Source organism: Colobus angolensis, unplaced genomic scaffold (assembly GCF_000951035.1).
Source record: "Colobus angolensis palliatus isolate OR3802 unplaced genomic scaffold, Cang.pa_1.0 Scaffold197, whole genome shotgun sequence".
Classification (NCBI taxonomy): domain Eukaryota; kingdom Metazoa; phylum Chordata; class Mammalia; order Primates; family Cercopithecidae; genus Colobus; species Colobus angolensis.
The window spans coordinates 327,651-341,632 of NW_012115121.1; the positions used below are offsets into that span (position 1 = coordinate 327,651).

Here is a 13,982-nt window from a genome sequence, read left to right on the forward strand (position 1 = left end):
GTTCATGCGATTCTCCTGCCTCAGCCTCCCAAGTAGCTGGGACTACAGGTGCGTGCCACCACACCCAGCTAATTTTTGTATTTTCAGTAGAGATGGGGTTTCACCATATTGGCCAGGCTGGTCTCAAACTCCTGGCCTTATGATCTGCCCACCTCGGCCTCCCAAAGTGCTGGGATTACAGGCATGAGCCACCGAGCCCAGCCCGGAAATATTTTCATTAAAATCAGAAGCTTGGATCCTTTCAGACTGGCCAAGACAGTTCCTACAATTGTGACTTTTCTGAGGTAAAATCATCTGGCGCTGAGAATTCTTTTATTTCTAAAAATCAAACAGAGCCTCTAAGAGAGAAGACCCAAAGCAAAACAATCATGGATCTAAATCAGCAAGGGCTGGAGGGTGGTGGTAACTTTACAAAATTGAAAAGTTGGGATCTCGTTATACAGAAACAACCAGCTATGCCTTGTGATCAAAATCCAGAACAATCAAATGGAAATTACATTGAAGATGAACAAAAGGGAAAGCAGAAATGGAGAGAAGGAGGAGGAGAAGCAGGTGGAGAAAGAGAGCGAGAAAAAGAAGAGGAAAATGAAAAGGAGCTGGAAGATGAACAGGAAAATAAAAAAGGAAAGGGAAAATGAGCAACAATATCCCAAGAAAAGATTAGTCAGCAAATCCCTCATGGACACTCTCTGGCAAAGTTGAAGTTAAACAGGTGCCCCACGATACAAGAGTGTTTATCACTCTCATTTGAATTTGGCATGACACATACACAGATAAGTCAATGGTTTTGTAAAAAGAGGAAGAAATGTAATACAGAAATGTCCAAGAGAAAGCATAAGAAAAAACATAAGAGATGGAGGGGGAGGTCTCTCTGGGTTGCCAAGGCTGGTCTCAAACTCCTGCCCTCGGGGGATCTTCTTCCCACCTTGGCCTCCAGAAGTGCTGTGACTACAAGCATGAGCCATTGTGCCTGGCTGAGACTATTTTTCTTTTTCCTTTTTTTTTTTTTTTTTTTTCTGATTTTAGTAGAGACGGGGTTTCACCATGTTGGCCAGGCTGGTCTCAAACTCCTGACCTCAGGTGATCAGTCTGCCTCGGCCTCCGAAAGTGTTGGGAATACAGGCGTGAGCCACCGTGCCCGCCCTTACACTGAAGTTTTAAATTGGCTTTTTAAAGTTTAATGTTGTTATAATAATGAGCAAAGAAAATAAACAGACAAATCACAAAAGGAAATAAAATTTCCCCACCTAGATTACCCTTCTGAACTGAATAACTTACTCCCCCCAGCTTCAGGAATTGCCTTAGCATGCTTCCTTTACCCAGTCAACCTTCATACAGTGACTGGCCAATCCGGGGTATAAAAGTCTGACCCCCTCCGTCAAACTTGGAACAATTCTGAAGAGACATCCCAGCTTCAGAGTTCCCTATACTTTAGTTGAGACATTTGTTGAGACTGCCCCTCAGCCCAGCATTTTCCTCTGTCCTCTGTTGTCCAGTCCTGCTTATTCCTTGCCCCACAAGTATTGGTCCCAGGGACTTTTCTGTTTACATATCTCCTTCCCAGAGTCTGCTTTCTGGAGAATTCTGCTTGTGATATATAGGTATATAAATACAAAAGCTCACTAACGACAAACAATAGCTCCAATTTAAACCAGAAAACATAATTATGGTGAGAGCAGGATGGTAGCCACTGGGTGTGGCAGAACATGTTAGTTTTCTGTATAAAGTCCGTCTCCTCCTTTTACTCAGTAACATAATCCTTTTTGTATTTGAAGCAGTTATGTACTCTACCATAAGGTATATTTCCTAGCCTCTCTTGTAGCTAGGTATGTCCATATGACTAAGATAAAACCACTGAAATGTCAATGTTGCTGGACCGTCAAATATGATTCTTTAAGAAACTAGGCTCAAATAGTAGGTATTCCTCTTTTGGTATCCCCGTTTCTCCTTCCAACAGCCTGGAATGGGGGTGCAGTGGTCAGAGTTCAGCAATCATATTGTGGCCTTGAGGATGGAAGCATGGTGAAACAAAGACAAGCTAGGTGTCTACTGATTTCAAAGGACACCATATCCCCTGTATTGCTACCTCTGGACTTCACAGTTTTGTGAAGGGTTTTTTGTGCACTGTATATGAAATTTTGTAATTGGGTATTTGAGCGGCTGTTGGTTCTAATTTTCTATTATAAGCTACCAAATCTAATTATAATTTAAACAGATGGGCAATTATATGCTCTGCTTGTAAAATAAAAGGAGAAAAATCATTTTGGAAATTGATTAAGCATTTGTCTTGTAATGTTCTCACTGGAGTGACTCTACTTCCAAGAATAAATTCTTTTTATTTTTTTTTTTTGAGACGGAGTCTCGCTCTGTTGCCCGGGCTGGAGTGCAGTGGCCGGATCTCAGCTCACTGCAAGCTCCGCCTCCCGGGTTCACACCATTCTCCTGCCTCAGCCTCCCGAGTAGCGGGGACTACAGGCGCCAGCCACCTCGCCCAGCTAGCTTTTTGTATTTTTTTAGTAGAGACGAGGTGTCACCGTGTTAGCCAGGATGGTCTCGAACTCCTGACCTCGTGATCCGCCCGTCTTGGCCTCCCAAAGTGCTGGGATTACAGGCTTGAGCCACCGCGCCCGGCTTCCAAGAATAAATTCTAAGAAAACTAAATTGTGTGTGTGTGTGTGTGGTGTGTATGTGAGTGTGTGTGTGTGTGTGTGTGTAGCTTTCAGAATAAAGATATTTAGGTCATGAAAAAAATAGAAATTACCTAAACATGCAACATAATGGAATGGGTAATAAAATATGATGTAGTCATGGAATTTAAAAATTAATTCAAGAAATTGAATTAACTCAAGAAATTGAGAAATTAACTCAAGAAATTGAGAAATTAACTCAAGAAATTGAGAAATTAACTGAAGAAATTGGGAGCATTTTTATATTAAAAAACATTTTGTGGTAACAATTTAAACACTATAGAAGTTCATGAACTGAAAGTAATACCCTTCCTCTCCTATTCTAGATCCATATCCCTGACTCTTTCCAATCTGGTGCATATCTTTCCATAATTTTTCCTTTGTCTATACAAACACACGCAGATATGTATTCAGATACACGAAGACGTTAAAAAACCGGATTGTAACACATACTTAAAAGAAAAATTATCAATAGCATGGAGAAATGTTCACTTTACAATAACAAGTTTTACAAGCAACATAAAATTTGATACACGACAGCAAGATCTCAACTACATTTCAAAAGTAGAAAAAAGAAAAAAGTCTAGGGTGAAATACATAATAAATATGTAAATAAATGAGTACTAACTAGTAATTGAAAATATTAATGAATAATGTTTACTATTAATAATAAATATTTTCTCCTAGAGCTGACAGAGCATTGTTCTCTTCACAATTCTCATAAGACTTAAAGTAAAACACATCTTACTATATTTTAAGGGAAATATTGGAGGTTGAGGGCACATATTTGAACCACCTGGCTTCCAGTTCCATCCAAAATGACCTAGAAAATTTAAAATATGTAAAACCTTAAATCAGTACTGGAAGCTAGGGAAGGAAGCCATATAAATGCCAGAAACTTCAAAGAATTTCTTTTAAATCCTGTGCAGTTTGGACCTGATTAAAGAAGGACAACAAAGGCCAATTTGCCATCACCAAAGGAGCAGCTTGACCTGGAGGGATGAGGCCTGGAGGCCAACAGCAGGAGCCCGTCAGTGATTCCTTCGGCTCTTGAAAATGGTGAGAATTTGATGGTATTAGAGTCGGAAAACAGTAGTAAATATTTCAAGCAGAAAGCCCATGTATGGTGGCAATAGTTATAATATTGGATGATTTCCCAAAGCTTTGGAGATTTTTCAGTCTCTGTGGAGCAGGCCCTGAAGGCAAGGCCTAAGTGGCTACCCCAAGTAGTGGGCCATCAAAGAATGCTGAGGCAGTGGGCACCTGGCTAGAGACCTCGCCTGGGAAGTAGGGGCAGGGCAGCTATATCTCATGCCAGAAATGAGCCTGGGGGCCCTTAGAAGCCCTAGGTAGGAAGCTCACCACAAAATCTGTCAACTAGCCCAGCACTTTCACCAAAAACAAAAAGAAACCTCATAGGCCAGGTATGGTGGCTCACGCCTGTAATTCCAGCACTCTGGGAGTCCGAGGTGGGTGGATCACCCGAGGTCAGAAGTTCGAGACCAGCCTGGACAACATGGCAAAACCCTGTCTCTACTAAAAATACAAAAATTAGCCAGGCGTGATGGCATATATCTGTAATCCCAGCTACTCGGGAAGCTGAGGCAGGAGAATTGCTCCAACCCAGGAGGCAGAGGTTGCAGTGAGCGAAGATCATGCCACTGCACTCTAACCTGGACAACAGAGTGAGACTCCCTCTCAAAAAAAAAAAACCCTATAAAGATGAAGTTTAGATAAATATATTTTTTTAAATAATTGATCCCTCCTCACATAATACAGAAGAATTAATTTGAAATGGGCCATAGATTTGAACGTAAAACATAAATAAATAAGGCTTCTAGAAGAGAACGTAATGTCTTTATGATCTTTGTTTAGGCAAAGTTTCTCAAATAGGACACCAAAAACACCAGCCAGAAAATAAAAGATTGAAAAAATTGAACTTCATTAAAATGAATAATTTATGTTTATCAAAAGACAATATGGGGAGGGTGACACCGCAAGCCACAGACTGGGAGAAGATATTTGTAATAGATGTAACCACCACGGACTCATACCCAGACTATATAAAGAATTCCCACAAATCAGTAAGACTATAACTAAAAACCACTTAAAAATGAGTTAAAAAAAAAAAAAACAGATACTTTACAGAAGTGGGTAGCATATGGATGGATGACCAATAAGTGAATAAGCACCAGTCACAGGGAAAGACAAATAGTTGACAGTAAGAAGTGTTGACGAAGACATAGGGCAACTGGAATTCTCAAAAATTGTTGGTAAAAGTGTAAACAGATTTTTTAAAATCTTTGGAAAAATGTTTGACTAGAACTAAACATATGTACACTCTATTACCCAGAATTTCACTTTCAGGTATATAACCTACAAAAACGAGTGTTTAAATCTATCAAAATACATGTACAAGCATGTACACAGGAGCTTTATTTATGAAGTCAAAAGCTTACAGTAGAACAAGTATACTTATTTTTTTTAGAGACAGTCTCACTTTGTCGTCCAGCCTGGAATGCAGTGACATCATCTCAGCTCATTGCAACCTCTGCCTCCTGGGTTCAAGTGATTCTAGTGCCTCAGCCAGACACTGCCACACCTAGCTGATTTTTGTACTTTTAGTAGAGACGGGTTTTCTCTATGTTGGCCATGCTGGTCTCAAACTCCTGACCTCAGGTGATCCACCCACCTTGACCTCCCAATGTGCTGGGATTGCAGGTGTGAGCCACCACACCTGGCCTACGTGTACCATTTTTAGATTACATGAGAAAAAGAACAAACTTCCTGCATGTGCAAAACCATGGATGAATTTCATCAACGTAATGTTGAGCAAGAGAAACCAGACTCAAAACATAGGACAGTGGTTGAGTCCTTCAAGAAACAGATGCCAAGTTTGAGTTAGAAGTGCAAAAGATTTGCTGGGAATATAAGTGGACATGGAAAGCCGTTAAACCTGACATTTAGAGGGTGAAGGATGGAGAATTGGGTAGAAAGGGCCTCAGCCTCCACTGAAGCTCTGGGAAAGTCTTTTCCAGTGGCAATGAGAAGCTTCAATACAAAGTTATCCATATAGGAATTACTCACTGGCCAGAAATGAGAAGTCTTTATACCATATCCATGCTCAATCATTGACTGCTGCTACCCAGAGAGTGCATTGCCGTGTCTCAAAAGCCAAGACAGACACTGAAGCTCACACATCTGGAGACTGTTAACCAAATGCACTCCCTTGTAGCAGATTCTCTCTTGAAGGAGATCTGAAGGATACTCCTCTATGACTGCCACAGGTACATTCTGTGCACAGGTACATTCTGATTGCCCTTACACGAAGTCTAAAGCTGTCACATATAATCTGACAGAGGTGACAGAGGTCAGAAGAGCATGGGGATTTGACTATGGGAGGGCGAGAGACCCTGTTGGGTTGCGGATAATATTTTCTTTCTATATCTGGATAGTGATTACATGAATATATACATATTTTAAAATTCAATAAGCTATACACTTAACAGTTATGATATGTAAGTTACACTCTTACTAAAAATGGGTAGAGATGTAGGAAAGAGGTACATCTCCAGGCTTATACATGGTCCTGACTCCCTGAAGTTGTTAGATTAAGAAACTAGTCACAATCCTCCTTTTCAGATTTAAAAGATCCCTAAAAGTATTCCCCAAAAAAAGGATGAAGAGGTTTTTAAAAATCCCTTCACCTGCTTTTGTGGGGGAGATAACTAGAACAAATTTTCATTGCTTAGTTATAAACAAACAGAAAACTCTCACATAGCTAGGACTAGGTTTAGCTGTGACAGAACACCCAAAATAATACTAACTTAATCAAGATGAAATTTAGTTCACTGTCATCTAAAAGAAGTTCAAAAGTAGGCAGTTGAGGGCTGCTACAGTGCTCAATAGTGTCAAGGACCTGGGATGCTTCTATTTTACTATTCTGCCATCCTTGGCAGTTGGCTTCTACCTCACTGTGGAAGAAGGCTGCTTGAGCTATAGTCATTACATCTGAATTCCAGCTACAATAAAATATGGCAAAGAGGCACTCCTCCTTCTATTTAAAGACACTCCTCAGAAGTTGTACATAGCATATCCATTTATATCCCTTTGGCTGGAACTTAGTTTTTGTTTTGTTTGATTTTTGTTTTGAGGAAGAGTGTCACTGTCGCCCAGGCTGGAGTTCAGTGGCATGATCTTGGCTCACTGCAACGTCTGCCTCCCAGGTTCAAGCTACTCTCCTGTCTCAGCCTCTTGAGTAGCTGGGATTACAGGTGTGAATCACCATGCCCAACTAATTTTTGTATTTTTAGTGGAGACTGGGTTTCACCATGTTGGTCAGGCTGGTCTCGAATTCCTAACCTCAAGTGATCTGCCCGCCTCAGCCTCCCAAAGTGTTGGGATTACAGGTGTAAGCCCCTGTAACTTAGTTTTATGAGCACATCTAGCTACCAGGGAGGCTGGAACACACAGGGACAACTAGTAGATTCTGCCATAACCCCACAGGAGAATTTGTAGTATAAAGGAAAGAAAACATAGCATTCAAAAGGTACAGGAAGATCAGACTATAGAAACCCATCTACTTTAGAAACATAAATTTTTTATTGCATCTATATTGTGCTCTTAATTTTCAAAATACATGTATACTCTTAAACAAGTGATAAAAGATAAATTGATCAATAACAGGCAGAGTTGAGAAAAGAATTAGCTAAGCTAGAAGGGGAAATCAGGTGACTGAAAGGAGAACCACGTGACTAAAGAAAGAACATTTTCAAAATAATTATGCAATTGTGAGACTGTGTACTGAACTAGTAGCAGTGGAGAGCAGAATTAACAAGGCAGGAAACAGAATCATTAATATGGTTGGCAATCTTAATTAATTTTCCTGTAGTAAATAAGAAAGGGAAAACAAGGCAGGGCACAGTGGCTCATGCCTGTAATCCCAGCACTTTGGGGGGCCAAAGCGAGTGGATCATGAGGTCAGGAGTTCAAGACCAGCCTGGCCAACATGGTGAAACTACGTCTCTACTAAAAATACAAAAATTAACTGGGTGTGGTGGTGCGCATCTATAATCCCAGCTACTCGGGAGGCTGAGGCAGGAAAATCACTTGAACTCGGGAGGCAGAGGTTGCAGTGAGTCCAGATCACACCACTGCACTCCAGCCTGGGCAACAAAGCACGAATCCATCTCAAAAAAAAAAAAAAAAAAAAAGGAAAAGAAAAAAGAAAGGGAAAACAAAACCCAAAGAAAGAAAATTAGTATATCAAAGAGATATCTTCACTCCCAATGTTTATTGCAGCACTATTCACAATCGCCAACATTTGCAAGCAACCTAAGTGTCCATCAACAGATCAAAGGATAAAGAAAATGTGGTACATATACATAATGGAGTACTATTCAGCTATAGAAAAGAATGAGATCAATTGAATGAAGGAAAATGGTGAATAGGAGGCATGACTGGATTGCAGCTCCCACTCAGATGGACAGAGCAGCGTGTGAGGACTTGCATTGTGAACTTTTGCTCCAGAACTATTGCAGGAATATAGCAGGAGAGCCGAGAGAATCCACAGACCTTCTGAAGGAAGCGGATTGCTCCTATGGACCCAAATACTGTGCTGGTATCCATGGTGGAGAGACCTGAAGACAGTTCACATCACAGCACTCTGTGCAGACAACTCCCAGTACCAGCTCAGAGCCTGGTAGCCCTGCTAGGTAGCTAGATCCAGAAAAGAAGTAACAATCACTACAGCTCAGCTCTCAGGAAGCCACATTCCTAGGAAAAAGGGAAGACATTAAGGGAATACAATGTGGGACAATAGAATCTGAATAGCAGCCTTGAGCCCCAGATCTCCCCTCTGACATAGCCTACCCAAATGAGAAGGAATCAGAAAAATAATTCTGGTAATATGACAAAACAAGGTTTTTTAACAACCCCCCAAAAAATCACACTAGCTCACCAGCAATGGGTTCAAACCCAGAAGAAATCTCTGATTTCCTAAAAAAAGAATTTTGACGGTTGATTAGAGAGCTAATCAAGGAGGCACCAGAGAAAGGTGAAGTCCAATTTAAGGAAATAAAAAAAAAAATGATATAAGAAATTAGAGGAGAAATCTTCAGTGCAATAGATAGCATAAATAAAAAACAATCCCAACTTCAGGAAATAGAGAACACTTTTAGAGAAATGCAAAATGTTCTGGAAAGTCTCAGCAATAGAATCAAACAAGCGGAAGAAAGAACTTCAGAACTCAAAGGGAAGGTTTTGGAATTAACTCAACCCAACAAAGACAAAGAAAAAAGAATAAAATAAAATGAACAAAGTCTCCAAGAAGTTTGGGATTATGTTAAATGACCAAACCTAAAAATAATTGGCATTCCTGAGGAAGAAGAGATATCTAAAAGTTTGGAAGACATATTTGGGGGAATATCAAGGAAAACTTCCCCGGCCTTGCTAGAAACCTAGACATCCAAGTACAAGAAGCTCAAAGACCATGGGCAACAAAAGTGAAACTCCACCTCGGGAAAAAAAAATTAAAAAATTAAAAAAAAATAAAAGAAGCTCAAAGAGTACCTGGGAAATTCATTGCAAAAAGATCATTGCCTAGGCACATTGTTGTCAGGTTATCTAAAGTCAAGACAAAGAAAAGAATCTTAAGAGCTGTGAGGCAAAAGCACCAGGTAACCTATAAAGGAAAACCTATCAGATTAACAACAGATTTCTCAGTAGAAACCCTACAAGCTAGAAGGTATTGGGGCCCTACCTTCAGCCTCCTTAAATAAAATAATTATCCGCCAAGAATTTTGCATCCAGCAAGACTAAGCTTCATAAATGAAAGAAAATACAGTCTTTTGCAGACAAACATGCTGAGAGAATTTGCCACTACCAAGCCAGCACTACAAGAACTGCTAAAAGAAGCTCTAAATCCTGAAACAAATCCTGGAAACACATCAAAACAGACTCTCTTTAAAGCATAAACCTCACAGGACCTATAAAACAAACAACAACAACAACAACAAAAACAACAAATATAGACAACAAATAGCACAATGCATGGAATAGTATCTCACATCTTAATATTAACATTGAATGTAAATGGCCTAAATGCTCCACTTAAAAGATACAGAATTGCAGAATGGATAAGAATTCACCAACCAAGTATCTGCTGCCTTCAAGAGACTCACCTATCTCATAAACTCAAGGTAAAGGGGTGGGAAAAGACATTCCATGCAAATGGACACCAAAAGCAAGCAGGAGTAGCTATTCTTATATCAGACAAAACAAACTTTAAAGCAACAGCAGTTAAAAAAGACAAAGAGGGACATTATATAATGATAAAAGGCCTTGCCCAATAGGAAAATATCACAATCCTAAATACATATGCTCATAACACTGGAGCTCCAAAATACATAAAACAATTACTACTAGACCTAGGAAATGAGATAGACAGCAGCACAATAACAGTGGGAGACTTCAGTATTCTACTGACAGTACTAGACAGGTCTTCAAGAAGAAAGTCAACAAAGAAGCAATGGATTTAAACTATACCCTGGAACAAATGGACTTAACAGATATTTACAGGACATTCTACCCAACAACCCCAAAATATACATTCTGTTCATCAGTGCATGGAACTTTCTCCAAGATAGACCATATGATAGTCCATGAAACAAGTGTCAATAAATTTAAGAAAATTTAAATTATATCAAGTACTCTCTCAGACCACAGTGGACTAAAACTGGAAATCAACACCAAAAGTAACCTTCAAAACCATGCAAAATCCATGGAAATTAAATAACCTGCTCCTGAATGATCACTGGGTCAACAATGAAATCAAAATGAAAATTAAAAAATTATTCAAACTTAAGTGATAATAGTGACACAACCTATCAAAACCTCTGGGATACAGCAAAGACAGGGCTAAGAGGGAAGTTCATAGCCTTAAATGCCTCCATCATCAAAAAGTCTGAAAGAGAACAAACAGACAATCTAAGGTCACGCCTCAAGGAACTAGAGAAACAAAAACCAAGCCCAAACCCAGCAGAAGATAGGAAATAGCCAAGACCAGAGTAGAATTAAATGAGGCTGAAATGAACAACAGCAAAAAAAAAAAAAAAATGCAAAAGATAAACTAAACAGAAAGCTGGTTCTTTGGAAAGATAAGTAAAATCAATAGACTATTAGCAAGATTAATCAAGAAAAGAAGAGAGAAGACCCAAATAAGCTCAATTGGAAACAAAAGAGTAGATATTACAACCAACACCACAGAAATACAAAAGATAATTCAAGGCTACTATGAACACCTTTATGTGCATAAACTAGACAACCTTGAGGAGATGGATAAATTCCTGGAAAGGCACAACCCTCCTAGCTTAAATCAGAAAGCATCAGAAGTCCTGAACAGACCAATAACAAGCAGTGAAATTGAAATTGTTACTAAAAAAATTGCCAACAAAAAAAATTCCAGGACCTATGGATTTACAGCTGAATTCTATCACACTCAAAGAAGAATTGGTACCAATCATATTGACACTATTCCACAAGATAGAGAAAGAGTGAATCCTCCCTAGATCATTCTATAAAACCAGTATCACTCTGACACCAAAATCAGGAAAGGACATAACAAAGAAAGAAAACTACAGACCAATATCCCTGATGAACATAGATGTAAAAATCCTTAACAAAATACTAGCTAACTGAATCCAACAGCATTATCAAAAAGATAATCCACCATGATCAAGTGGGTTTCATACCAAGGATGAAAGGACGGTTTAACGTATTAACTCAATAAATGTGATACACAACATAAACAGAATTAAAAACAAAAATCACATGATCATTTCAACAGATGGAGAAAAAGCATTTGACAAAATCCTTTATGAGTAAAACCCTCAGCAAAATCAGCATACAAGGGACATATCTCAATGTAATAAAAGCCATCTATGACAAAACCACAGCCAACATAATACTGAATGGGGAAAAGTTGAAAGCATTCCCTCTGAGAACTGGAACAGGACAAGGGTGCCCACTCTCACCATTTCTATTCAACATAGTACTGGAAGCACTAGCCAGAGCAATCAGACAAGAGAAAGAAATAAATGGCAACCAAATTGGTAAAGAGGAAGTTAAACTGTTACTGTTTGCTGATGATATGATTGTACACTTAGAAAACCCTAAAGATTCCTCCAAAAACCTCATAAAACTGATAAATGAATTCAGCAAAGTTTCAGGATACAAAATTAATGTACACAAATCAGTAGCTCTGCTATACAGCAACAGTGACCAAGGTGAGAATCAAATCAAGAACTCAACCCCTTTTACAATAGCTGCAAAAATAAAAAATAAAATACTTAGGAATATATCTAACCAAGGAGGTATATTGAGCTATACAAGGAAAGCTACAAAGCAGTGCTGAAAGAAGTAATAGATGACACAAACAAAAGGAAACACATCCCATGCTCATGGATGGGTAGAATCAATACTATGAAAATGACCATATTGCCAAAAGCAATCTACAAATTTAATGCAATTCCCATCAAAATACCACCACCATTCCTCACAGAACTATAAAAAGAATCCTAAAATTCATATGGAAACAAAAAAACCCCTGCATAGCCAAAGCAAGACTTGGCAAAAAGAACAAATCTGAAGGCATCACATTACCTGATTTCAAACTATACTATTAAGCCATAGTTATCAAAACAGCATGGTACTAGTATAAAAGTAGGCACAGAGACCAATGGAACAGACTAGAGAACCCAGAAATAAACCCAAATACTTACAGGCAACTGATCGTGGAAAAAGGAAACAAAAACATAAAGTGGGGAAAGCACACCCTATTCAACAAGTGGGATAATTGGCAAGTCACATATAGGAGAATAAAACTGAATCTTCATCTCTCACTTTATACAAATATCAACTCAAGATGGATCAAGGACTTAAATCTAAGACCTGAAACTGTAAAAATTCTAGAAGATAACATTGGAAAAACTCTTCTAGACATTGGCTTGGCAAAGATTTTGTGGCCAAGAACCCAAAAGCAAATGCAACAAAAACAAAAATAAGTGGGGCTTAATTAAACCAAAGAGCTTTTGCACAGCAAAAGGAACAGTCAGCAGAATAAACAAACAACCCACAGAGTGGGAGAAAATCTTCATAATCTATACATCAGACAAAGGACTAATATCCAGAATCTACAAAAAAACTCAAACAAATTAGCAAGGAAAACAAACAAACAATCCCACCAAAAAGCAGACTAAGGACATGAACAGACAGTTCTCAAAAGAAGATATACAAATGACCAAGAAACATATGAAAAAATTCTCAATATCACTTATGATCAGGGAAATGCAAATCAAAACCACAATGCAATACCACCTTACTCCCACAAAAATGGCTGTAATCAAATAATCAAAAAATAATAGATATTGGCATGGATGTGGTGGAAAGGGAACACTTCTACACTGCTGGTGGGAATGTAAACTAGTGCAACCACTACGGAAAACACTGTGGAGATTCCTTAAAGAGCTAAAAGTAGAACTACCATTTGATCTGGCAATCCCACTACTGGGTATCTACCCAAAGAGAAAGAAGTCATTATATGAAAAAGAGACTTGCACATACATGTCTATAGCAGCATAATTCACAATTACAATAATGTGGAACCAAGGCCATGCACAGTGGCTCACGCCTGTAATCCTAGCACTATGGGTAGCTGAGGTGGGCGGATCACCTGAGGTCAGGAGTTTGAGACCAGCCTGGACAACATGGCAAAACCCCGTCTCTATTAAAAATGCAAAAATTAGCTGGGCATGGTGGCAGGTGCCTGTAATCCCAGCTACATGGGAGGCTGAGGCGGGAGAATCGCTTAAACCCAGGAGGTGGAGGTTGCAGTGAGCCAAGATGATGCCACTGTACTGCAGCCTTGGTGGCAGAGCCAGACTCCATCTCAAAAAAAAAAAAAAAGTGGAACCAGCCCAAATGCCCATCAATCAGCAAGTGGATAAAAAGCTGCGGTGTATATACAGGATGAAATACTACTCAGCTATAAAAAGGAATGAATTAATGGCATTTGCAGCAACCTGGATGGGACCAGAGACTATTATTCTAAGTGAAGTAACTCAGGAAAGAAAAACCAAACATTGTATGTTCTTGTTCATAAGTGGGAAATAAACTATGAGGATGCAGAGACCTAGAATGATACAATGGACTTTGGGGACTCGGCGGGAAAGGGTGGGAAGGGGGTGAAGGATAAAAGACTACCAAATGGGTTCAGTGTATATTGCTAGAGTGATGGGT

General features: G+C 39.2%; 1 pseudogene; it reads left to right on the forward strand.

Moving 5' to 3' along the window:
- The window catches only part of LOC105511029, an 86,831-nt pseudogene that overhangs the window by 6,356 nt on the left and 66,493 nt on the right, over positions 1-13,982 (forward strand).